The 25024-nt window shown below is 40.3% G+C and overlaps 1 protein-coding gene across 8 annotated transcripts in view; it reads right to left on the bottom strand.

The window, feature by feature from the left end:
- The window catches only part of NCOA1 (nuclear receptor coactivator 1), a 277613-nt gene extending 252889 nt beyond the window's left edge, over nt 1-24724 (bottom strand). For 7 of the 8 annotated variants that reach the window (XM_049902741.1, XM_049902739.1, XM_049902743.1 and 4 more), the window contains exon 1: nt 24634-24724. The gene's annotated coding sequence lies outside the window, so the exon portion shown is untranslated. Of the gene's footprint in view, nt 1-24103; nt 24568-24633 lie in introns of those variants that run through there. The other variant, XM_049902740.1, reaches the window with a different exon arrangement.
- Nucleotides 24725-25024: the final 300 nt, after the last annotated feature.

Genomic DNA, 25024 nt, shown 5'->3' with positions numbered 1-25024 from the left:
AAGTGCAAAGTTTACTAAGGCTTTGGTAAAGAAACTCCATTTAAGACCAACAAAATACTAGCAGGATGCTAGAGGTAAAACCAATGAAGTGGTAGAAAATCACATATTGATTAAAACATTATCAAGTGATTCCAACCAGAAGTTCTTGCTGATGTATTTGAAAGATGAGCTTTATTTCTACTGAAAAAGATTGGAATCTACCTCATACCATATAGAAAAATTAATTCAAAATGGATCAAAAATCTAAACGTAAGTGCTAAAACTATAAAACTCTCAGAAGAAAACAGGAATAAATCTCTAACCTTGGATTAGGCAATGGTTTCTTAGGTATGACACCAAAAGCACAAGCAACCAAAGAAAAAAATAATACACTGGACTTCATTAAAATCAAAAACTTCTGCGCCTCAAAGGACACCACCAAGAAAGTGGAAAGACAATCCACAGAATGGGAGAATATGTTTGCAAATCATATATCTGACAAAGGAACTTATGTCCAGAATGTATAAAGAGCTCTTACAACTCAAAAACAAAAAGACAACCCATTTTAAAAATGGGCAAAGGATTAGAACAGGCATTTCTCCAAAGAAGATATACAAATGGCCAAGAAACACATGAAAACATGTTCAACATTATTAGTCATTAAGGATACACACATCAACACTATAATGAGACACCATTTCATACCGACTAGGATGGCTAGAATCAAAAAGCCTGGTAATAACAAATATTGCGAGAATGTGGAGAAATTGGAAACCTCAGACACTGCTAGCAGGAATGTAAAATGGTATTGCTGCTTTGGAAAAAATTTTGCAGTTTCTCAAAATGTTAAACATTGTTATTGTTATAAATTTGTTATATTATAAATATTGTGAGTTGACTTCTGACACATGGTGGACCCAATGCCCAGTGAAACTAAATGTCACCAGCCCTGTGATCAGCTGCAGATCAGACCATTGTGATCCACAGGGTATGTTAAACACATGACCCCGCGATTCCACTCCTACGTATACACCCAAAAAAGAAAAAGAACGAAAGAAAATATGTGTCCATACGAAAATTTGTAAAGTTCATAGCAGTGGTGTCCTACAAAATAATCAAAAAGTGGAAATCACCCCAATGTCCATTTACGAATGGATAAACAAAATGTTGTATATCTATACAAAGGAATATCATTTGGTCAGAAAAAGAAACCAAGTACCGATACATGCTATGCCATAGATGAACACTAATAACATAATGCTAAGTGAAAGAAGCTAGTCACAAAAGGTCATATATTGTATCATTCCACTTATATGAAATGTCCAGAAAAGGTAAATCCAAAGAGACAGAAAACGGTTAGTGGTTCCAAGTGGGGAGTGGCTGCTAATGGGCACAAGATTTCTTTTTGGGATAATGAAATATTCTGGTATTAGATAGTGGTGATCATTGCACAACTTTGTAAACATAATAAAAACTACTACTGAATTGTAAAAGGGTGATTCTTATGACCAGTGAATTATATCTTATTAAATAAATAAATGGGAAGTCTCTCTTGGGAATAACAGAATGTAATGCTCTATATCTAGATTATGTATCTTTCATCATATTTAAAAAGAAACTATGGTAATATAATTCCCAGAATAACAGAAGAACTACAAAAAGCAAAATACCAAGGTGTGTCCAGGTCAAGCTCTAGGGTCTTCTGATAAACACATTCCCAAAGTTAGCAAAAACAAAGCACATATTCCTACACTCTGCCTGGTCTGCCCGTGACAGACATCAGTCATCAATCTCCAATACCCTCTTCCACTGAGCCTAGACATGGCCATAGATCCCTTATCAACACAGTTGTCCATGTACTACCAATTTGTCATAACTGATAACAAATGGCTGAAGGCTAGACCTAAAGGTACTAACTTCATACCTAAGTGCTATTTCTGTCTGTCTTAGTCTAGTATAGCTTGCCTTAATTACACAAGCAAATGTTAGCAGTCAGCATTTTGGTAGTGTTATTAATTATAAAATATTTCAGACTTACAAAAAAGTATTTAAAAAATTTAACATATATGATATACCCACTATCCACCTAAAGAAATAAAATATTACAAATTCAGTTAAAATCTCCTTTACTTTTAATAAGTATTTCTTCTTTTAGAAAAATAATTAAACTGTGATTATACTCTTGCTGTTAAAAAAAAACCCCTGTAGAAATATGGTCCAAGGAGTAACATCAAGACATCACTATTCACACATGAACTATTAAGCAACCTCTGACATGTGACATTAAAAAAAAAAAAATTTTTTTTTATAAAATCTCTATGACTCTCAATTTTAACAAGAGGAAAGAAACTCTCCCACATCTCAACAACAATAGTAATGGAAACAGAAGTTAGAATATGACCAGAGGGTTTCTTCCACCCAAACGATTTTACTGTCACTTAGCAAAAGGCAAAGGCCTTCACCAACCACCTTTCCTTGTATATAAGTCAGTCCAGCACACCTCTCATTTTAACATACACTCCATTTGTCAACACACTTTCACACACAATACCTCATCAATCCCACAAGGTATACAAATTAGGTAAACATATATACCCATTTCTATGGACAGGGAAGAATAAAGTGATTAAGAAAACAAGCTTCTTAGCAATGTGGCCTGGAACATTTTACTTAACTTTTCTGAACTGCAAAACGAAGGTAACACCTGGCTTACAGAGTACTTATGAGAATTAGATTGCTGTTGTTAGTTGCCATGAAGTGATTCTGACTCACAGCAACCCTGTGTGAATTAGAGTACACAACACATATAAAGCACTTGGCATGGAACCTGATGTAAAACAAGCACTAAAGGAATGGGAACTGCTGCTACCATTGTTGACATTGTTGCTTTTGTTTTTATTGCTGTTGTTAGTTATGCGAGATCAAATAGATCCTAAAAAGAGGAGCCAAGACTGCAACCTAGGTTTTCTTCGATTCCACAGAGCAGTGCATCATTCTCAAATGGTCACCAAGAATCCTACCTGTATAGACTTGTTTTTGTTGGCTGTCAAGTCAATTCGGACTCATAGCGACCCTATAGGACAAAGTAGAACTGCCCTATAGGGCTCCCTAGGCTGTGATCTTTACAGGAGCAGATAGTCATATCTTTCCTCCAGCAGAGAGGCTGGTGGATTCGAAACGCCAACCTTTCGGTTAGCAGCCAAGTGTTTAACCATTTTGCCACCAGGGCTGCTTATCTGTATAGAGTAGGCTCTACCATTTCCAGACAGTGCTTCCCTTTCTCATCTAGACAGCATGCTGTTCACTTTAGGATCTTTAAGAATCAAAAGAAAATAGCACTATCAACAGCTGCCAATATCACAAAAAGGCAACCGGACATTATGTGTCTCACAATACAATCGATGACATCGTTATTCCTCTCTCCCCCAAATTAAAACTTAATCAAGTCTCTAAGTCAAACTAGCAATTTACAGGACATTTAGAGGGCAGAGGAATATGTTAAACTACACCAAAGTTCAGACTATAGGAAATTCTAAAGGACAAACCAAGTTCTTCAATACATAAATTACAAGGAAAACAGAGACGAGAGGTAACCTACAAATTAAAAAATGACTTAAAAGGCATGTCAACCAATCCTGATTTCAAAACAAATTTTTTTTAATTCTCCCTCCAAAAGGGAAATAGCTGCAGCCCAACGACCATCTGCTTGGGGGAACAAGCATGCTAGTGACATAACCAGAATACTCAGGAATAGTTTGGGCTTTGAGACATTTCCTTTTTTCTAATGTAAATCAATAAATTAGCATTCTGGTTTTTATAAGAAAGGCAGTAACAACACATAGCCTTTATTCTGCCTATTCTACACCTATGATAAAAGTCTTATATTATAAGGAGCATTTTTAAAGATTATAGGGTCACTATAAGTATGAATTGACTTGACAGCAACAGGTTTTATATAGGCTTACAAGTTCATAAAATGACCCCCTAAAATCTAGAAGAGATCACAAGAGCAAAGGTCAAGGAAAAAAAACAAACAACAGGAAATGTCTGGAAGGAACGCTTTTGTAATTGTAGCTTAAAAGAAAACCCATATCATCATCATCAGGATTAGCTGTCAACAGGAACTTTCCCAGAAGTAACCCATCCTATAATGCGATCTGAAATATCTTAATGGAAATTATAGCACCTCTCTGTCATCAAGAGGAGCAGCAGTTATGAGCTTGGCTGTTAACCAAAAGGTCAGCAGTTGGAATTCACCAGCACTCCTTGGAAACCCTACCAGGCAGTTCTACTCTGTTCTATAGGGTCGCTATGAGTTGGAATCGACTCAATGGCAACAGGTTTTTGGTTTTCTGTCATCAAGAAGCTGCCAGCTTTCGGTAAATTAAATGAAAATTAATCTGAAATTTCAACATGAGCACATGCTGTAATGAAGTTTACTCATTTGTTTCCCATTTTGCTCCATAAATTATTTGGGACAGCTCACAGAGTGCATTAGAGAAAGAAGTGAAGACACTGGGGCAAAGAGAAAATAAGGGAGGAAAATAAGATGAAGTCAGAGGGCTGCTATTTGGCTCTGAACTTTCTTGGTGAGAGAAACACCATCAGTTACAATAGTCATGATGAGTATGTAACAGGAGCAAAGCACTTGCTCAAAGGAAGCACAGCTTTTCCTAGTACCAAGACCTAAAAAAAAAAAAAATCACTACATGAGTTCCAGTAACAATTACAATGGTGACAAAAACAATAGCAGCTCACCTTCACTGCTCATGCCCCGGGTCAGCCATGTTCTAAGTATTTTATGTACAAACTCACAAAATTCTTACAACACCCTGTGAAGGTAGGCACAATTATTACCCCCATTTTATAGATAAGAAAACTGAGGCACAAAGAGGCTAAGTAACACGTACCTAGGAAGTAGCAGATGCAGGAATCAAGCTCAGGAAATCAGGCTCCAGAGCCCACACTCTTAACCAGTGCATAACCTTTCACCTATAACAAAGCGTCTCCCTTTGGGCCTAAGCCTCTGCCTTCAGTCAGAAGCAGTATTTGTCTATCAAATATTAGCTCATTTTGTGCTTGGTCTTCCTCTTCCAGATCAACTGCTAATAGTAACATTAGTGGTAGTGATTGTAGTACTAACTAACAGTAACAACACCATAAGGGCACTGAGACAAAGGAGATTATATACTCACAGGAATTTTATAATAAAAGGAGTACAAAATTTCATAAAGCTGTTTGTTTTAATGGCTCTCATTAAAGGCTGATTGCATTACATCAAAGAACAATTCTGCAAAAGCAACTCTACACTAAAAACTACACCAGTCTAAAACAATGCAACCAATGTATGTAGTTCTCTGGTGTCCTGACCTGATCTAAGTAAACACTGTTTCTAAGGCAGCGGACTAAAACGTATTTCAAACAATTCTCAAAGACTGTTGTTTCTCACTACAACATTTTTTATAAGAATTGGGCAGCAGAGTAAGTGGATACATATTTGCAGGGTAAAACCAGCTGCCTGAGTTGCTTCCAACTCATAGCCACCCCATGTATGTCAGAGTAGAGCTCTGCTCCGTAAGGCTTTCATGGCTGATTTTTCAGAAAGAGATCATCCGGCCTTTCTTCCAAGGCTCCCTTGGTGGTCTCAAACCTCCAACCTTTGGGTTAAAAGCTGAGCACATTAACCGTCTGCACCATTCAGGGACTCCTGCTAGAATAAAGCTATTCCATAATCCCAATTACAGGTAGCCTATATGTTTTCATAATTAATCAGATATACCCAGTAGGGTTAATATCCTCTTAGGAAAATTAAAGAACCTAACTACGCTGTTCCACAGGGTCGCCATGAGTCGGAATCGACTGGACGGCAACATGTTAACCACTAAGGAATCTGAGTACGCAGCCAACCTACCTCTCCATGGAGGTCAGCCAAGAAAATATTTCCTTACAGGGCCAAAATATTCCTCTGACGATGGTTCTGAATCTGCACCAATGCACAGATGGTCAATTGAATCCCAAAGTTCTACACCATTCAGTGTACTCACATTTATTTTGACCTGGAAAATTTTCAAAGCAACAGTTTCCCAACATTCAAGTCAGCCATAAAATTACCTCAATTAAACAACTACAGAGCATCCAATTGAGAAATGTACCTCCCAGCTAGCTAAATGAACTGGGCAGCTATATAGTTATTCAGTATAAACCAATTAAATGTCAAGAGACATCTATATAAATAAATAGATGATGTGGGTTTTGGAGTAGTAGATCTCATGTCTGTCTTTCTGAAATAACTAGATGCTGTCTACAAGGCCCATTCCACAGTTAGTATAAATACACCTATATCATAAGCATACTATGACTACAAAACAATTGGGAAAAAAAAAAAAAAAAAGACAAGCATCCCAATAGAAAAGTGAACAAATACGAATAGGAGGGTCTTATGGGGGCGGAGGGACTGAAAAAAAAAAAGCCAACAGTCACGGAACTGCAAATGACAACAACGTTATACTAATTTCACACATCACACAGGCCCAAAGAGAAATGATTGATAATAGCCAAAGTCAATAAAGGTGGAGGAAAGCAGCAAGTATCACATACTGCTCATGAAAGTGAAAACTGATACAGCCTTTGGGAAGGGGGTGACAATTTAAAAGGGCATTAAGTTTAGACATGTGTATACCCCAAAATTCCATGGGTATACTCTCATAAAGTATGAACAGGGATGTTTACTTGAAACATAGCTTGGAACAGCAAAAAAAAAAAAAAAAACTGGTTATCTAAATGTCTATCAAAAGTGTGATGGTTAAATTACAGAATATACATCCAATGTAATGCTATGCAGCCATTAAAGCTACAGTGGCTCTTTCTAGTCTAAGGGAGAAAGAGAGAGATGTGCTAACTTTTTTTAAGTGGTTACCTCTAAGGAGGGGAGAGAAATGGGGAAGGAAGTAAAGGGGGCCTGGATAAGTCAGAGTCTTTCAGTTTCAATAGACAGAAACCCAATTCAAAGTGGCACAAGCAAGTTAGGCGACTGATTAGCTCATTTAACTGGGAAGTGTCAGTGGATCTTATTTAAGGTAGAACTGGATCCAGAGGCTCCAATGCCATCCCATGCTCATGCATGCAAGTATGCACATGTGTGTGATTGTGCAGTTTTGAGTATGTTTACGAGAGAAAGTCTATCTCAGTCAGCTCTGCTTCTCTCTGTAAGTGGGCCTCATTCTTTCTTATGGCAAATAGGCTTCCTTCATGTGGCCAGGCACCCTCTACCTTCACTCAGCTTAAAACAAACAAACCTGTTGCCATCAAGTTGGTGCCAACACACAGCAACCCTACAGGACAGAGAAGAACTGCTCCATAGGGTCTCCAAGGAGCCACCAGTGGATTCAAACTGCCAACGTTTTGGTTGACAGCCGAGCTCTTAAGCCACTGCAACACCAGGGCTAGCAACCCCCAAAATAATGAGTTTGCCCCTTTCCCAACATCTGTTTTTCAATCTCAGGGAAAGGTTCTGGTCATGTGGCCATCCTGCAGCAATCACTCTGTCCAAGGGAATGACGCATTACGATATACCAAGACTGTGTTGCATGCCCATCGCTTGGCCAAGGAGGAAACCCTGACCCGAAAAAATAAAAAGGAGTGGGGGGAGAGGCTCACTACCAAAAAAGCCAAACATGTTGCCATCGAGTTGATTCCAACTCATACCGACCCTACAGGACAGAGTAGAACTGCCCCACAGGGTTTCTAAGGAGCGACTGGTGGATTCCAACTGCCCACGTTTTGGTTAGCAGCTGTAGCTCTTAACATCACCGTGCCGAGAGGGCTCCAAGGGCTTACCAGACAGCCTAAATTGACAGCTACCATATAATTTCCTACAGAGACTTTCACCTTTTAACTACTGCTGTTGCTGTTAGTACTGTCCAGCTGGTTCCAACTCATAGCAACCCTATGTACAACACTACAAAATGGTGCCCAGTCCTGTATCATCCTCATAATTGTTGCAGTCACGGTGTCAATCCATCTCATTGAGGGTCTTCCTGTTTTTCACTGACCTTCTACTTTACCAAGCACGATGTCCTTCCCGTGGGACTCATCCCTCCTGATAACATGTCCAAAGTATGTGACGTGAAGTTTCATCGTCCTTGCTTCTAAGGTGCATTCTGGCTGTATTTCTTCCAAGATAGATTTGTTTGTTCTTCTGGCAGTTCACGGCATATTCAATATTCTTCTCCAACACAACTGGCATCGATTCTTCTTCAGTCTTCCTTATTCACTGTCCAGCTTTCACATGCATACGAGGCAACTGAAAACACCATGGCTTGGGTCAGGCACACCTTAGCCCTCAAAGTGACATCTTCATTTTTCAACACTTTAAAGAGGTCTTTTACAGCAGATATGCCCAATGCAATAAGTCGTTTGATTTCCTGACCGCTGTTTCCATGGGCGTTGATAGTGGATACAAGTAAAGTGAAATCCTTTTAACTCTACATACTTCCATTTCTTTCAATTTGTTATTACAGTGTAGTTATGTATTATATGTACGGTCTATTTTTTAATTTAAATATGAGAAAATTGTTAGGATACATTCAGAAAGAAGGACTAACATCTAAAAAGCTCAGGAATAAAACTGAAAAAAAAAATTGTAAGCTCACCTGGGCTTCCGAGTCCTGTATACCTGGCCAACATTTTACCAACCACCAAACTGTCCTTATCAAACCAAACATTAGAATGACATATGCAAATAAAGAAACAAGTTTTAATTAATTAGCAATATGTTGATAAGAGAAGGAAAAACATCTCCAGGCAGAGAAGTTTTATGAAATCCTCTGACAGTAAAAAGTTACCAATAGTTTTTGAAAGCCCTTTACTCTCTCTCTCCCTTTTCTTCCCATAAACTTACCAGGCAAACGGTATATGTAGAAAGATTTAGATCAGTTATACTGAAGTCAAATAATCAGTTTCTACCTGTTCCAAATAGCCACTCTAAAGATGATAACAAATGAAAACGGAATTTATAATAAACTCAAACCAAACGCAAATCCATTGCTGTAGGAGTCAATTCCGAATCACAGCGACTCTACAGTGCAGAGCTGAACTGCCTCATAGGGTTTCCAAGACACGGATAGTGGATTCAAACTGCCGACCTTTTTTTGGTTAGCAGCCGAGCTCTTAACCACCACGCCATCAGGGCTCCAGAATTTATAATAGCTACTCCTAAAACGGTGCTACAAAGGCTAAGTACTCGGCTGCTAACCTAAAGGTCACAGGTTCAAATCCACCCAGTGGCTCCACGGCAGAAAGACCTGGTGATCTGCTTCCATAAAGATTACAGCCCAGGAAAACCCTATGAGGCAGATCTACCCTGTCACATGTGGTCACTGTGAGTCAAAAACCAACTGGATGGCACCTAACAACAAAAAACAACCCCTAAAACAGAGACATTAGGAAAATTCCTCCTCTAACTGTCCCAAGCGTTACCATCCAACAACTACAAATTCTGTTCACAAATAAATTTAGTATTAAAAATTCCATTTAGAATGAAACACAAAAAAAGCAATTCCTCTGTTTCAACGACTCCAACCACCAATTCTGGTTATTTATCTCTCTAAAGAAAATGAATTCTGCTATGGTTAGGCAAAGACATTTACTGCTCACCAAATATTCATGTTCTTGACCACATTTTCTAGCCCCTTAAGTAGCGTTACAGGGTTGCTCTGAGTAGGAGCCGACTCAACTGTAATGGATTTGGTTTGGTTTTTTGAGTGCTGTGTGGCTGCTTTTGGCCAATAGGCTACAAGAGGAAGTGATATGTGCCACTTCAGGGCCAAAGCCAAAGTACTCAAGGAGGCTCCATGTTCCAGATGGTGCAGCAAACGGACTTAATTACTGTAACTACAGAACCCTTTTTTTCATGTTCTGTGAGACTATTTTATAAGCATCATTCCAAATTCTACAAACCTAGCCCAACTTCCACTTCCTCCAGACCATGCTAGGCTCCTGGCATCATCAGTAACAAATTTAGGCAATGGTTAAGCACTCGGCTGCTAACGAAAAAGTGGGCAGTTCAAACCCACAAGCCGATCTGCAGGAGAAAGATGTAGTGGTCTGCTTTCGTAAAGATTTATGGCCTTGGAAACCCTAAGGGGCAGTTCTACTCTCCCCTATAGGGTCGCTATGAGTCAGAATTGACTAGAAGACAATGGGTTTGGTTTTGGTTTTATACTGTAGGTAAAACTCTGTGAAAACACTATGGATACAAACTAGTATAATAAATGGCCTCCACCCTCTATTATAATCTGGTTGGAGGGAAATTGCACAGATGTAAAAACAGAAACAAAAACACACAATAAATTTCAAGTGAGAACTAAAAACAGTGCTAGAAGAGTTTCCCATATATCTCAGTTGGCAACTAAATCATATACTTCTATGTGACATCTTTTGCATTATTTTATATTATTTTTCCATTTGTGTATCATTTAAAGCAAATCCCCTAGAGATTATAATACATTTGCATAAATATATTACACCTTCATGGTGTCCCGTTTTATCATTCAAACATCAGGTATTCAATAAAAATTTATCTTTTACTGAGAAGAAAAATTAAACAGAAGTATAGCAATCTTCAAGAAATTAGGAATTTGTATCACCCACACTAAGGAGAAAGAGGAAGGAATTTCAGTTTTTCTGTTACCCAGAGCAGGTAGAGTTCTACACTGGAGAACAATGACTCACCAGGCTACCTCAGGCTTTTGAATATAGCTCTTAAGAATGGCCAACTCCTTCTGTTGTAGGACTACATGCTCTCCAAGCAACATCTGATTTCCAATTCAATTTCCCAAATACCTTGAAACCAATAAGGAGAATTCCTAAGTATTATATATGGGTTGGAATCGACTCAACAGCAATGGGTTTGGTTTACATACGAGTATTCGCTGCACCAAAAAAAGTCTATTTTTCTAAGTACATTAATAAGTAACATTATGCTTTAATCAATGGAACTTAAATATTTTAGTATCTATGTGTATAAGACACTGCAGAGGACAAAATAAAATATATCCTTTTTTGCCATTCTCATACCTTAATTTGGGAGACAGAACACACGAAAAAAAAAAATTCACACAGTACAAGGCAGTATATAGAAAGTATCGAATGAATAATAAAGAAAATAAGTGCAGAAAGAGTTCATAGAAGAAAGATATTACTTTCAAATTTTATAGTTTGAATACTTAACAGCCAGTGCCCAGTGCCATCGAGTCGATTCCAACTCATAGCGACCCTATAGGACAGAGTAGAACTGCCCCATAGAGTTTCCAAGGAGCACCTGGCGGATTTCAACTGCCAACCCTTTGGTTAGCAGCCGTGGCACTTAACCACTACGCGGAATATGGACTGAGCTTTAAAGGATAGGGAGAATTTCATGAGGTATAGACTAGGGTAAGGGAGAACATTCTAGGGGAAGGAAAGGGGTGGAAACAGAGAAGCCCAAGATGTGCTTAAGGGACAGTAAACTGACAATTTTACTTCAAACAAACAGTTTATTGGGAGAGACTAGTGGAAAATGAGGCCAGAAAAGCAAGGTGATGCCAGAAAACAGAAAGCTAGAAACGCCAAGCTACGGAACAACTTTACCTTGACCCTAAGGAGGAGCCATTGAAGATTTTTGAGCAAAGTAACACAATGAATGTAAAAATTAGGATTCCAAAACAAAATTTAGGACAGACTGAAAAATGAACTAACTGGGGACAGTGGGACCACTTTGGATACCACTGCAATAATCAGGCCTGAATTACTGAATTAAAACAGTGACCAAAACCAAAAAACCCAGAGCCCACTGCCATCGAGTCCATTCCGACACACAGCAACCCTACAGGACAGAGTGAAACCACCCCATAGGGTTTCCAAGGCGCAACTGGTAAATTCAAACTGCTGACCTTTTGGTTAGCAGCCGAGCTCTGAATCACTATGCCACCAGGAACAGTGACAGTGAAGAAAAAAAGGAAGAGATCTAAGGAGCTGACTGAACTAAGGAAGACTTTTTTTTTCTTAGCATGTGTCAAATCAGACCCTAAGGACCCTATAAAGCTGAGATTCAGATGCCAAAGAGAGGTCAAGGGAAAAGCAACTGTAAATCCCAACCTACCCAGCAGGGCCTATTCTTGAATTGACACTGGGCTCTTCTATACATATATCCATTCCCATCTCCACTCTCCTACACTAGATCCACTCTCTTTATTGGTGGTTTTAAGAAAGGGGTAAAAAATGATACATAAAAGCAGCCAAGTGATGAAGAGCCAGGTAGTTGTGCAACAAATAGAGCTCAAACACCTGTAAAGGCCAAAGGCAGTGCAATCGCATCTATGGCAAAATGGAAAAACAGACTGCAAATCCAGTCATACTGCAGGCGTGAGTAACGACATTAGATATATCCATTAAGCTTGGCAAGAAGGTAAGACTGGATGAATGGGGTTATTGAGGTCTCAGTCCTCAAGAGCAGGGGTTCTTAAGCTTTTGGGCTTTGGGGGAGGTCAATGGACCCTTTTGGGAATGTGGTGAAAGTTACTGACTCTCTCCCCAGAGAAATGTACGAACTCACAAAATCTTGCGTATGATTCCAGAGTATTCAGGCTCCCTAAAGCCTATCTAGAGCCTCTTAGTCCATGAACTACAGGTTAAAAACCCCGATATAAAATATATATATATATAAATAAATAAAATAGTGATCAAAAAAAACTAAACCCATTGCCATTGAGTAGATTCTGACTCAGCAACCCTATAGGACAGTAAAGCTGCCTCACAGAGTTTCCAAGGAGCACATGGTGGATTCAAACTGACGACCTTTTGGTTAGCAGCCGTAGCTCTTAACCACTATGCCACCAGGGTTTCCAGAACAGCGATAACCATACATTTTTATCATATATCCCATAGTTAAAAGTTTTTTCAGTAAGAAGCTCTATTATATTTACTTATAAATTATATACACTACACACCAAACCAACAAATTAGGTACCTTGTAAACTATACAAAAAATAGAAATTTAAAAGAGTGAGATAATAAACAGAATTTTTAAACTTTTTTTTTTATATTGATGACGTAAAAGCTTTGCGTGCTTCTTAAAGAAACCCTGCTGACATAGTGGTTAAGAGTTACAGCTGTTAACCAAAGGTCAGCAGTTCAAATCCACCAGGCGCTCCTTGCAAACCCTATGGGGCAGTTCTACTTTGTCCTATATGGTCGCTATGAGTTGGAATTAACTTGATAGCAAAGGGTTTGATTTTTTTGGTTGGTGCTTCCTAATAAAACCAGAAAAAAAAAAAAACACTGCCATCAAGTCAAATTTGACTCATAGCTACCCTGTGGCACAGAGTAGAAACGCCCTGTAGGGTTCCTAAGGAACAGATGGTGGATTTGAACGTTTTGGTTAGCAGCCAAGGTCTTAACCACTGTGCCACCAGGGACCCAGTGTACTTCCTAATAAATATAGTTATTAATACCATTACTTTTGATGACAGTAATGAGACTGAACATGGTTTGTTATTTTTTAACCTTGCTTTCACACTTTCTAGCATAGTAACTTGAAGGGCTGGTTCTAAATTTGGTTTATTTTGATAATAAATATTTCATTTGGTTTTAATGGCTATCAGCCTGGGTTTGGTTGTTTGGTTTATAGACAAAAAAAAAAAAAAACTTCACAAAGAAAAGTAAAACCAAAAGGAAGAACTGCATCACTGGCTGCACTGAATAAAACATACTCAATTTCCAATCCCATTCACTATTTATACAAAGGTTTTTGCTAAAATTCAGCAAGCGTGTCTCCATATTTCCTAATGACAATCAGTGGTTCTTACAAGCTAATTAGATGGAATTGTCTTTTCATATATTCACCATATGGGCTCAAAAACCACTAAACCATCTCTTTTTCAAGGTTTTTATACATGTTAGAAAATTTTGCTTCCCAATTCAAGTGTATATATTAGAAAGTTCTTAAAGTTAATACACATTTTCAGCAATTAAATCTAGTAATGATGGAAATCGTTCCAAACACCCACTTGGAATACTCTCTGGCCATAGCACTGAAACTTTGTTTTGTTTTGAAAAGTAGTTACTTTTTGAGTCACTGTTAAGAGCTTGCCATATTCAGAGGGACAGAGTAAGTATGTTTATTTTTCATAAATGTTTGCATAACCACTTGTTTGAGAATATGTCAGCAAATTTGGGACACGTCTTTCTGGCAAAGAAAAATTAGTAAGTCATCTTTAAGTTAGACAATTTTTAAGTCTTTTCCCTAAAGATAAGCAATTAATACCTATGAAATATTATACAAAAAAATCTGCATGGTGATGCCCTACTGCATCACAATGTATTGTTAAGAGTCTACTATTTAAAATAATACACCGAGGACACAAGGTAATTATGAGCCCAAGAGACAGAATGGGCCACATGAAACAGAGACTACCTCATCCTGAGACCAGAAGAACTAGATGGTGCCCAGCTCCAACCGATGACTGCCCTGACAGGGAACACAACAGAGAAGCCCTGAGGGAGCAGGAGAGCAGTGGGATGCAGATCCCAAATTCTCATAAAAAGACCAGACTTAATGGTCTGACTGAAGACTGCAAGGACCCTAGCGGTCATGGCCCCCAGACCTTCTGTTGGCCCAGGACAGGAACCATTCCCGAAGCCAACTCTTCAGACATGGGTTGGACTGGACAATGGGTTGGAGAGGGATGCTGGTGAGGAGTGAGCTTCTTGGATCAGGTGGACACTAGAGACTATGTTGGCGTCTCCTGCCTGGAGGGGAGATGAGAAGGTAGAGGGGGTTAGAAGCTGACGAAATGGACACGAAAAGAGAGACTGGAGGGAGAGAGCGGGCTGTCTCATTAGGGGGAGAGTAATTGGGAGTATGTAGCAAGGTGTATATAAGTATTTGTGTGAGAGACTGACTTGATTTGTAAACTTTCACTTGAAGCACAATAAAAATTATTTTTTTAAAAAAGTCCACTATTTAAAGTAATAAACCTAAAAATCTAATTAGCCTGGTCTCTGTAAACTGCAAAACATTACAATATATACTGAAAGAGAATAAGCTCCCTTAAAAACCTCTAAAATTTCTTCCATTTCCCAGATAATTTCATATAAACCCCACATTAGAACAACTGCTGTAAAAGTGCTTCAGTTTCCAAGGGTCAAGGCTCCGTATCAGCACCTTCCAACCAAGTTCCCTTGCATCCTATCAAAGTTTAAAATAAAAGTACTCCAATAATATTATATTCATCTCTGAATTACTACCAGTTTGGCAGAAGACACAGCTGCAGCACATTCTGTGACACAGTTGTCTTTAACACTGTTCCCTCAGTGTGATGGTGGCTAGGGGTACAGTCAAATAACAGACTGGACTGGAACAAGATCCAAGGCTCTTCATGACATATCCTGCCTTGTGCTTTTCGGAACACGTCAGATAAACCAAGAACTATACTGACAGCCTAGGGCTTTGAACTTACATGGCCCAATACAGTGCATTTTTACATAAAGAGGCAACAATTTGTACACTTAAAAAACAAGACTGCTGCATCACCTTAAAGAATGCCAATTGATGATACATTGTTTAAAAGAATAGCTACTCCTTTAAAAAATAAATAAAGTGTAAGGCAGTGAAAAAAAAAACTGCACTAACTTCTACTCAAAAAACATACAGTCTGTTCTCAAATACAGATAAAAATGAGTGAATAAATTCCCAGTGTAGTAAATTTTACATATGGAATCATTTCAAAAACTATGAAAATATAAAATTTGGGGTATAAAACTTGCCAAGAAAAGATTCACGTGCTTTCATTTGAAAAATGGACATTTCTCATTTTTATCCAGATCTGCATACTTCACTGCTCTCCATCACACCCCTCCATTAAAGGCCTTCAGGGTCTTGCTACTGCTACTGGACCATCTGGTTTCCTCTCCCACCTCAGCTGGTGCCATAGTTCTCTTCATACTTTTCCCCCTTCATCCCTCCTTACGTAACTCCAAGTTTTTCTACCCTTTCATCTCTGCTATTTAATATTCCTGAATATACTCCTCTCCTCACTCCATCCAACCCATACAGAAACCATCCCAATGCCAATGCTCTTGTCCACCACCAACTCCTCCATGAAACTTGCCCTAATCCCTCTCAAATGAAAATAATCACTTTCTTCCAAACTCAAATACTGTTCCAGTACCTCTCTCATAGCACTCATCACATTCGATTAGTATTACAGGTATTTCTGTGGTTGTCTTATCACCTCTCTTATGTCATTCTCCTGAAGAACAGGATCTCTATCTTACTGTTTAACTTCCCTATCTTTTAACAACACAGTACCTTAAACAAAGTAGGCACTAATATAACTATGTCTTAAACGAATGATTGAATGACTACTTAGAAGTTCAATTACAGACTTCCTGTACGATCTGGAGTAAAGAGGGAGGTATGATTTAAGACTCTGCAGAACAAATAACTTGTCCCTGGTTTCCTCCAAACAAACTCACAAAGTAAGGCCGTGATTACACATACAGATGCTTTCAAAAAACAAGGACATTTCATCCTTCAACTAGCTGGTCAAATATGATGATGTCTGTATATATACATACACGTACTCACAAGAGAATATCTTCTACTGTTAATCAAATCTAATCTAGATAAGAAGAGCATGTAAATATTTTAACTATATAAAGATCACCCATTCAAAATAAAAGTGGGAACACAGAGAACGACCAAGCAATTTGTTCCAAATGAAAAAAAACACCCTAAGCTTTAGCTATTTAAACACCAACAAAACTTGAGAGGTAGAATTTTATCGCAAAGAACCCAAAACCATTCAAAGATAAGATTACCTAGACAGAAGCACCAAAGAATCAACATTACTAAAGTACAAAGGTGAGACCAGAAACAGTTTAAGAATCTTAAAGGGACACTTTCATGAAGTTATACATGGTTCCTGAGTCCCTGGGTAGTGCAGTTAACACGCTCGGCTGCTAACCCAAAGGTTGGAGGTTCAAATCCACCCAGAAGCACCTTGGAAGAAAAGCCTAATGGTCTACTTCCAAATATTCAGCCACTGAAAACCCAATGTAACACAGGCCTACTCTTACACAAATGCGTGCACTGTGGGTCAGAAGCAATCACAGCAACTGGTTTTGTTTGCTTTGTTTTCGGTTCTTTTAATATGGTCTGCCTTAGTTACCCAGTGCTACTATAACAAATACCTCAAGTGGATGGCTTTAACAAGCAGAAATTTGTTTTCTCACAGTTTAGGAAGCTAGAAGTTCAAATTCAGGGTGCTGGCTTGTTATGGATTTAATTGTGCTCCCCTCAGAAATGTGTGTCAACTTAGCTAGTCCATGATTCCCAGTACTGCATGATTGTCCACAATTTTGTCATCTGATGTGATTTTCCTATGTGTTACAAATCCTACTTCTATGATGTTAATGAGGTGGGAATTGTGGCAATTATGTTGATGAGGCACGACTCGATCTATAAGATTAGGTTGTGTCTTAAAACAATCTCTTTTGAGATATAAAAGCGAGCAGAGAGACAGGGGACTCATACCACCAAGAAAAGTAGTCCAGGAGCAGAATGCATCTTTTGGACCCAGGGTTCCTGCACTGGGAAGCTCCTACACCAGGGGAAGACTGATAACAAGGACCTACCTCCAGAGATGACAGAGAGAGAAAGCCTTCCCCTGGAACTGGTACCCTGAAATCAGACTTCTAGCCTTCTAGACTGAGAGAGAATAAATTTGTTTGTTAAAGCCAACCATTTGTGATATTTCTGTTACAGCAGCACTAGATAACTAGGACATAACTCTAGGGGAAGGCTTTCTCTGTCAGCTCTGGGGGAAGGTCTTTGTCTCTTCAGCTTCTGTTTCCTGGCTACTTGGAGATCTCCATGTGGCTTGGTATCAACCTTCCCCCATCTCTGCTTGCTAGCTTGCTTGTTTAATTCCTTTTGCATGTCAAAAGAGACTGACTCAAAATATACCTTATACCACTCCAGCCTCATTAACGTAACAAAGACAACTCATTCCCAAATAGTATTTTAACCACCCTATAACCAAAAAAACAAACCCACTGCCATAGAGTCGATTCTGATTCATAGCGACCCTATAGGACAGAGTAGAACTGCCCCACAGAGTTCCCAAGAAGCACCTGGCAGATTCAAACTGCAGACTAGCAGACTAGCAGCCTAGCAGCCTAGCAGCCGTAGCACTTAACCATGACGTGACCAGGGTTTCCGACCACCCTACAGGACAGAGTAAACTGCCCCATAGGGTTTCCAAGGAGCCCCTGGTAGATACAAACTGCCTGATGGATTCAAACTGTCAACCTTTTGGTTAGCAGCTGTAGCTCTTAATCACTACGCCACCAGGGTTTCCAACCACAAGCATAGAGGTTAGGAATTACAACACATATTTTGGAGGGATTCAAACCATAACATGGCCTGTGGGTCATCAAAAAGGAATGAGATTGCATGAGTCTCCACAGTACATGGAGTATGCAACAAAAAGAAACCCCAGAAAGCAAAACGGACCTATCACGTGGCCAAGTGTGGCAAACACACTTGGAGGTAAGCCAATTAAGGTATGAATATGATTTAGAGTCAGACAACCTGGGCTCACATGTCACACTTACCACCCACAAGCTGTGCAATCAATCTTACACCAGCCACTTAACCTCTCCGAGCCTTGTTTCCTCATTTATAAAACGCAATACATAGAGCTAGCCCAGTACCTGGCTCAGAGACCACACTCAATAAATATTTGCTGACTCCAAATAAGGGCCATAAAGGAAAAGGCAGACATTTCTCCTCAGGCATTCTTTTCTAGTTTTTGAGAGTGGCCTTAATTAATTCTTGATTTATAAATAGACTGTTAACAATATTAGAGAGTCAATTTTCAGTCAAAAAATAAAAACTCCACTCCTTTCCTACTTAGCTTACGCATTACTCAAAAGCTTATTAGAATTCTTAAAATTTTAAATATTCTTGTAATAACTTTCCAATAAAAAAAAAAGTAACTCTCATAAAGGAGCCCTGAAGCCAAATACCACTTAACGCACGATCCAAGAAAAACACTCTTCTCATCTACAATATTAAGGCAGTCGTCCTAAGTGGTCATTCTAAAAAAGAAAAACCACTGCCATTGAGTGGATTCTGACTCAGGGTGGTCCCGTGGCCATTAAGGCCCCTTAACTCTAAATGATGCGTGGTTCATGCCATCTGAAGGATTTTTCAATCTAATTAAGAAGACCAATTCAGCATACACTAAAATGAGAATATCTCCCAAAAAAAGGAAAGAAATTATATAAAATAAACCAAATGGTACTAAGTAAGTGATAAAAACCAAGATTCTGGAGAACATACCAGCTTTGACTCTGATTTTGAAGGTCAAGAGATAATAATGGAAAAGGAGATACAATTTAAATAAAGAAAATGAAATATGTAAAAGCAAAGAAACATGCTCTGTATGGCTGATTATAACACTTTCTTCACTTATGTAGCACTTTACAGTTTACAAAGTATTTCTGCATATACCATCTGCAGCAAATTTTCTGGTCTGGGAAATGCAAGAATCAGTTTCAGTGGTTCACATTTGATAAATCTGTCCACAGAGTCTCCACTAAAAACAATATCAAAAAAAAAAAAAATTAAGAATTTATGTGTAGAATAAATGAGAAGTAAATACATGCACGAAAAAGTTACACCTAAAAATTACAGAATTGTAGCATAAGAAGAGATATGGAATCGGACCAATATGCTCATTTAATGATAAAGAAACTCAGGCCCACAGTCTATGTGACTCCCATTACTCCATACGCAAAATGACAGGAGGACAGATTGTAAAACCAGAAATAAAGGGGAGAATCCAAGAAACTACAAAGAAAGAATCAAACAATTTAGTGATGAATTAGCTCATGATGTGTTTTAGGTTATAGAAACGTAAGAAAACATTATTAATGTCTTACTATGTGCCAATAATTACGCTAGACATATCTTGTTATTTAATATAATAATTTAAAGATTATAACAATATGAAAGTAAGTACATTATTCCAATTTTAAAACATGAAAACCTGAGGTTTAGTGTGGTTAGATCATTAGCCCGAGGTTACACTGGTGGCACAGTGGTTAAGAGCTTAGCTGCTAACCAAAAGGTCGGCAGTTCCAATCCAGCAGACACTCCTTGGAAACCCTACGGGGCAGTTCTACCCTGTCCTATAAGCTTTCTGTGAGTCAGAATCGACTCAATGGCAACTGGTTTGGTTTTTGTTTTTTCCTATCCGGAAGAACTGGGACACCATCCCCTGTCTGTCAAAGCCCTATTTCTAAAAGAAACTTAAAAAACTAACTCGAGATTATAAACCAGAGGGGGCAAAATCAAGTATCACTCTGGATGCATTCAATTATCCAGTATTCTTAGAACTCCAGTCCTATTAATGGGTTTATTTCAGCTCTGTGCTTGTACTGACTGTTCGTAATGGTCAGGTGCATGGCTTCTCAGTAAAGCCCAACTTCTATGCCTTCCATACTGAAACATACCTACAGGGAGAGATTAGAACAAAATATATCTAAGGTGAGGGTGACTATATTGATAAATTTCAAGTCTGAAACATACCTATGGGGAGAGAGACTGGAACAAAATATGTCTAAGGTGAAGGTGACTAGACTGACTAATTTCAAGTCTTCAATTCCTCAAGTGACTGCAGCTTCCACTGTGGCCTAAGCTTTTATCTTCTAAATATAACTATACTAAGCTCTACTAAAAGTCTACCACTTAAGGGTGTCTCAATAATACTGTGTTGCAGATGGGGGTATGAGGCAGGACACATGGATACAACTGCTCTCTCTACACTTGTACTTCTGTAACTGAACCTACATGTTGGTGTCAGTGTTTTATAATAATTTCTCTTATTCAACCACTTATCCTGCATAAATATAAAATAATCATTTCTGTACTATATGAGTCCAAATACTGTACACCCACAAACAGCTGTCCAGAACTAAGTTAGTGAAAAAAATCATGACCCACAAAACACTACTTCCTTCTTAAACTAAGCAACCGAGGAGGGTACCCAATTGCCACTAACCCATTTTATGACCTCAGACCCCACATGTTGCAAGAAAGGCACAAATTATTAACTACAATATGAAATATGGAGAAGGGAAGGCTTGACATGATTAGACTTCACCACCAATGGGAAGGAAAAATCAGACCACAAGGCCCATCCTCAGTGACCACTGACCAATAGGCTAAGGAACTGGTTAACGTGGGAAGCCCGTAGGAAGAGAGAAGCAAAAAAGGAGAAGTCTTTTCCCACAATCCTATCTCTCCAAATAGGTATGAAAGTTATACAAGGTGAGGAAAAATTTTTATGGTTCTTCAGTCCAAACTGTATATAGAGCTCCATCATCCAACTCCTGAAACACATATATTTCACCCACCTCCACCTCTACCTCCCTGTTCAACGTTTGCAGGAAAGGGAGAAAGGTGCCCACCACAATGCTTTTGGACCTCTGCCAGGAAAGCAGTCAATGGCCCTTTGAGAATTCCTGTGGTTATCATATTTAGAAGGCAAAAATCACTGCTAAGACAATAATGAGCATCCTGGGAATCTCCTACACCCCATGACTTAAGGGATTCTACCGGGTGTTGTGTGCCTGTACTCACCTCCTATACTGCCCTAAAATGAAAGCTATGTTAGTCCACATGGCCCGAGGCCAACCAAATCCATAAAATATGCAACATAACATTCAAACAATGTTGAACCCCTGGGGGACAGAGCAAAAAAGACAAGCTAAATTATGGAACAGAGGTAGAAGTGTCTCCATAAGAGAATATAAGTGAAATTGATAATAACAGAGCAGGAAAGACTTAAATATTCTTGAAAAATAATTAGAAATCATACTCTGATATGCATTCCAAAAGAGCACAAAAATTAAGGACTGTCCAATATCCTCCCTTCCCAACTCCTTCCCACTAGTTTTCAACACCTCTGTGCTACCCCCATCACTTACTCAACACATTTAGTCCTGGTGAAGACCACTCACTGGATTAGCAGCATCAAGAGTACATGTAGAAAACATTCCATCCTGGGAACACCTTTAAATTACTTAGGCTTGTTTACCACCCTTCTCTATAGAATAAAAGCATGAAATTTTGCCAACACTTTCACAATATACACCAGTCAGCACCATGGCAACCCAACCCTCTGCCCACCAAAAGATTAGCACATACATAGAAAACAGGAAATTCAAGAAAAATTAAGTGTTGACCCTAGACTCCCTCAACAGTTTAATGTCTTAAGTAGGAGCAATATCTTTATGTCACACTCACTTCATGTCACCTTTACAGCTTCCTGGCATAAGCAAGTTCTTGGGATTATACAAACTGCTGCTTCTGTTTTCAACCCAGATTTCTAGAAATGAAACGCTGAAATTGAGGGAGAAAGGAAAACAAAAGTTGGCAGAAAGAGGGAGAAAAATGCACTGTCTGTATAATCCCAGTTTAAGTGGAACAATCACCATTAGTTCCATCAAGCACTTTTTTCAATAAAACCACTTATCCAAAAATGCAGATCTAAAATACTCCCCTTGGCTTAAACCACACAAAAAGCAAGTTAACAGACAAAACCCTACAGATTTTCTCTGAGAAAAATAAGGAAGAGATTAAATAGAATTATGTAAAATTCAAGTGTTACACCTTATACATCAAACTTCAATGTGGATTAAGTAAATATAATGAATAAGCAGTGCAAAATGTCTACAGAAATCAGATCAAACACCTGTTCTTGTAAGCAGCAGCGCTCCATTTTTTCTCTAAACCACATATTCCCTATTCAGGCCCTCCTTTTAACCCACTGTTTCAAAAGCATAAAGTCTGAATAAGAAATGGAGGGAAAACATTTAAGATGTTAGTTCATAAAGCCAAATTAGACCTTTCCACAAAGTACAGGAGATAAAATAGAAACACTTCCAATTTCATCTACTTTACAACAAATGATTCAAACAATGGCCATCTATTAAGCTGAATCAAACGCCATTGCTACCTTTAACCCAAAACTATTTCTAGTTCAAAGAGCCAAAATACGCAAGCAAATACTTTCTTTTCACATTATCCTCAACATGAAGAAATCTGACCCCCTTCCTACTACATCACAGCTTCTGTGAAGGGAGCTGAGAGGCCCCTTTGGCCAACTTTTTTTTTTTTTTATTGAGACTAACCTCCAACCAATTCCAGAAGAGGAGACAAACCTCAAGCAAATTTAACCCTTGAACTCCATCCCTTGCACTGTACAATATAATCTAAGCTTCACCACAGTAATGTTTTACACTGACTCTTGAAGATTTCTTACTCACTGAAGAGTAAGCATGAGCCCTCACAAATCATCACCACAGAGATTACTCTTGCCATCAACACAGGGTGCTGGAACTGCAATTCACTCCAGAACCCTTCATTCACCATCATCGTATAAGATATTAAAAATTCACAATCTCAACAGAAAAAAAAATCTCACCTTCTCCACAAGGACACCTGCCTCTTTTAACACCTCTACAACGAGTCGGAATCTACTCGACGGCACTGGGTTTTTGTGCTGGGTACAATGAACAAGGAAAGCTAAGACTGGAAGGCTTAAAGGTCTGACAGCATAAAGTTTTCCTCCCCACCAAACTCTCCAGTCACAGCACCGTATCACACGATGTCCTTGTCACAAGCACAGGCTTTACTGTCAACCTCTCTGTCTCCCTCTAACATCCTCAGGCCAGGCAGTGCCTCGTCCACCGGGGTGAGTGCTTAAAAAAAAAAAAAAAGAGCTGGGTAATATGGACTAGGTGTTCAATTTTTCCATCTCCTACAGGGACTACACAGCGGTTGAATTGTCACTGACCATCAACCAATCCCATCTCCCAATCATCCGGTCAACACGTTGGCTTCCCTTCCTAGGTCCTTTCAGCAGAATGCTAGGAAGGGGACCGAACCCTACCCACAACAGGAAAATTTCATTGATCCATCCCATTTCTACCTCCGAAATCTCCTATGGGGAGAAGGAAAAAAGCAAGTGGGCTGGGATTCAACGGAAGCGCCTTCCAAGGCTGCGCTTACGGAAAGGCACGCCACGGTCATCCCCATTTCGCAGTCTGGGCAAGCGAGACTCCGACAGATGAACTGGCTGGCCAAGGTCACCGCGCTCGTCGGGCCGAGGGGCGCCCGCGCCGACTTCCGGCTCCCCCTCTCGGCGGCGGGGAGCGCCCGGCAGGCAGCCTCGGGGCGCCGCGCTCCCCACGCCGGACGGCGGCCGCGCACCCTCCGCGATGCTCCCCGTCTCCGCGCTAACTAGGGCGGCCGGGAGAGGGTGAGCGGAGTCGCTGCTACAGCAGCTTCCCTCGGCGGGGAGCAGCCCCCAGCGGGCGCCCGTGACAGCTGCGACCTCCGCCCCCTCCAGCCGCGCCGGGGGAAGAGGGAGAACTCGGGGAAAGTGGGAGGGGAACGGCGCGGGGAGAAAGCAGGGCGGAGGGCGGAGGGGCGCCAGCTGCTCCCCGCCCCCGAGGGCCTCCGCGGTCGCGCGCTCGTGACAGCTGCACCCACCCGGAGGCTCCGCGCCCGCCGCCCGCCGCCCGCCGCCCGCCGCTCACCTGCCGCCGCCGCCTCTGGGCCGCGCGGACGGCCGCCGCGCTCGCCTGCGACCGCGACGGGACCGCTGCGGCCTCCGCCGCCTCTCGGGCCAGCAGCCCGGCCCCGGGGCCCAGGCGGCCGCCGCCGCGGCTCTCCGGCCCCCTCCTCCGGAGCAGGGGTCCCCCCGCAGGGTGATGCAGAACCAACCGGGCGCAGGCTCTGCTCGAGGGAGCCGCGGAGAGCAGGGTGGCCGAGGCGCTCGGGGCCGCGGTCCAGCCGTCTGAGGAGAGGACTCGGCGAATCGCGTCAGACTCCCGCTCTCCTGGCCTGAAGAACAGGCATTTCAGCCGCTCTCCGCGGCCGCCATGTTCTCCTCCTCCTCGGCCACCGCCGCCGCCACCGCCCCCCGCT

This window comes from Elephas maximus, chromosome 12 (genome assembly GCF_024166365.1).
Source record: "Elephas maximus indicus isolate mEleMax1 chromosome 12, mEleMax1 primary haplotype, whole genome shotgun sequence".
NCBI lineage: Eukaryota > Metazoa > Chordata > Mammalia > Proboscidea > Elephantidae > Elephas > Elephas maximus.
The sequence above is the reverse complement of the archived record's forward strand: the minus strand, read 5'-3'. Positions and strand labels throughout refer to the sequence as shown.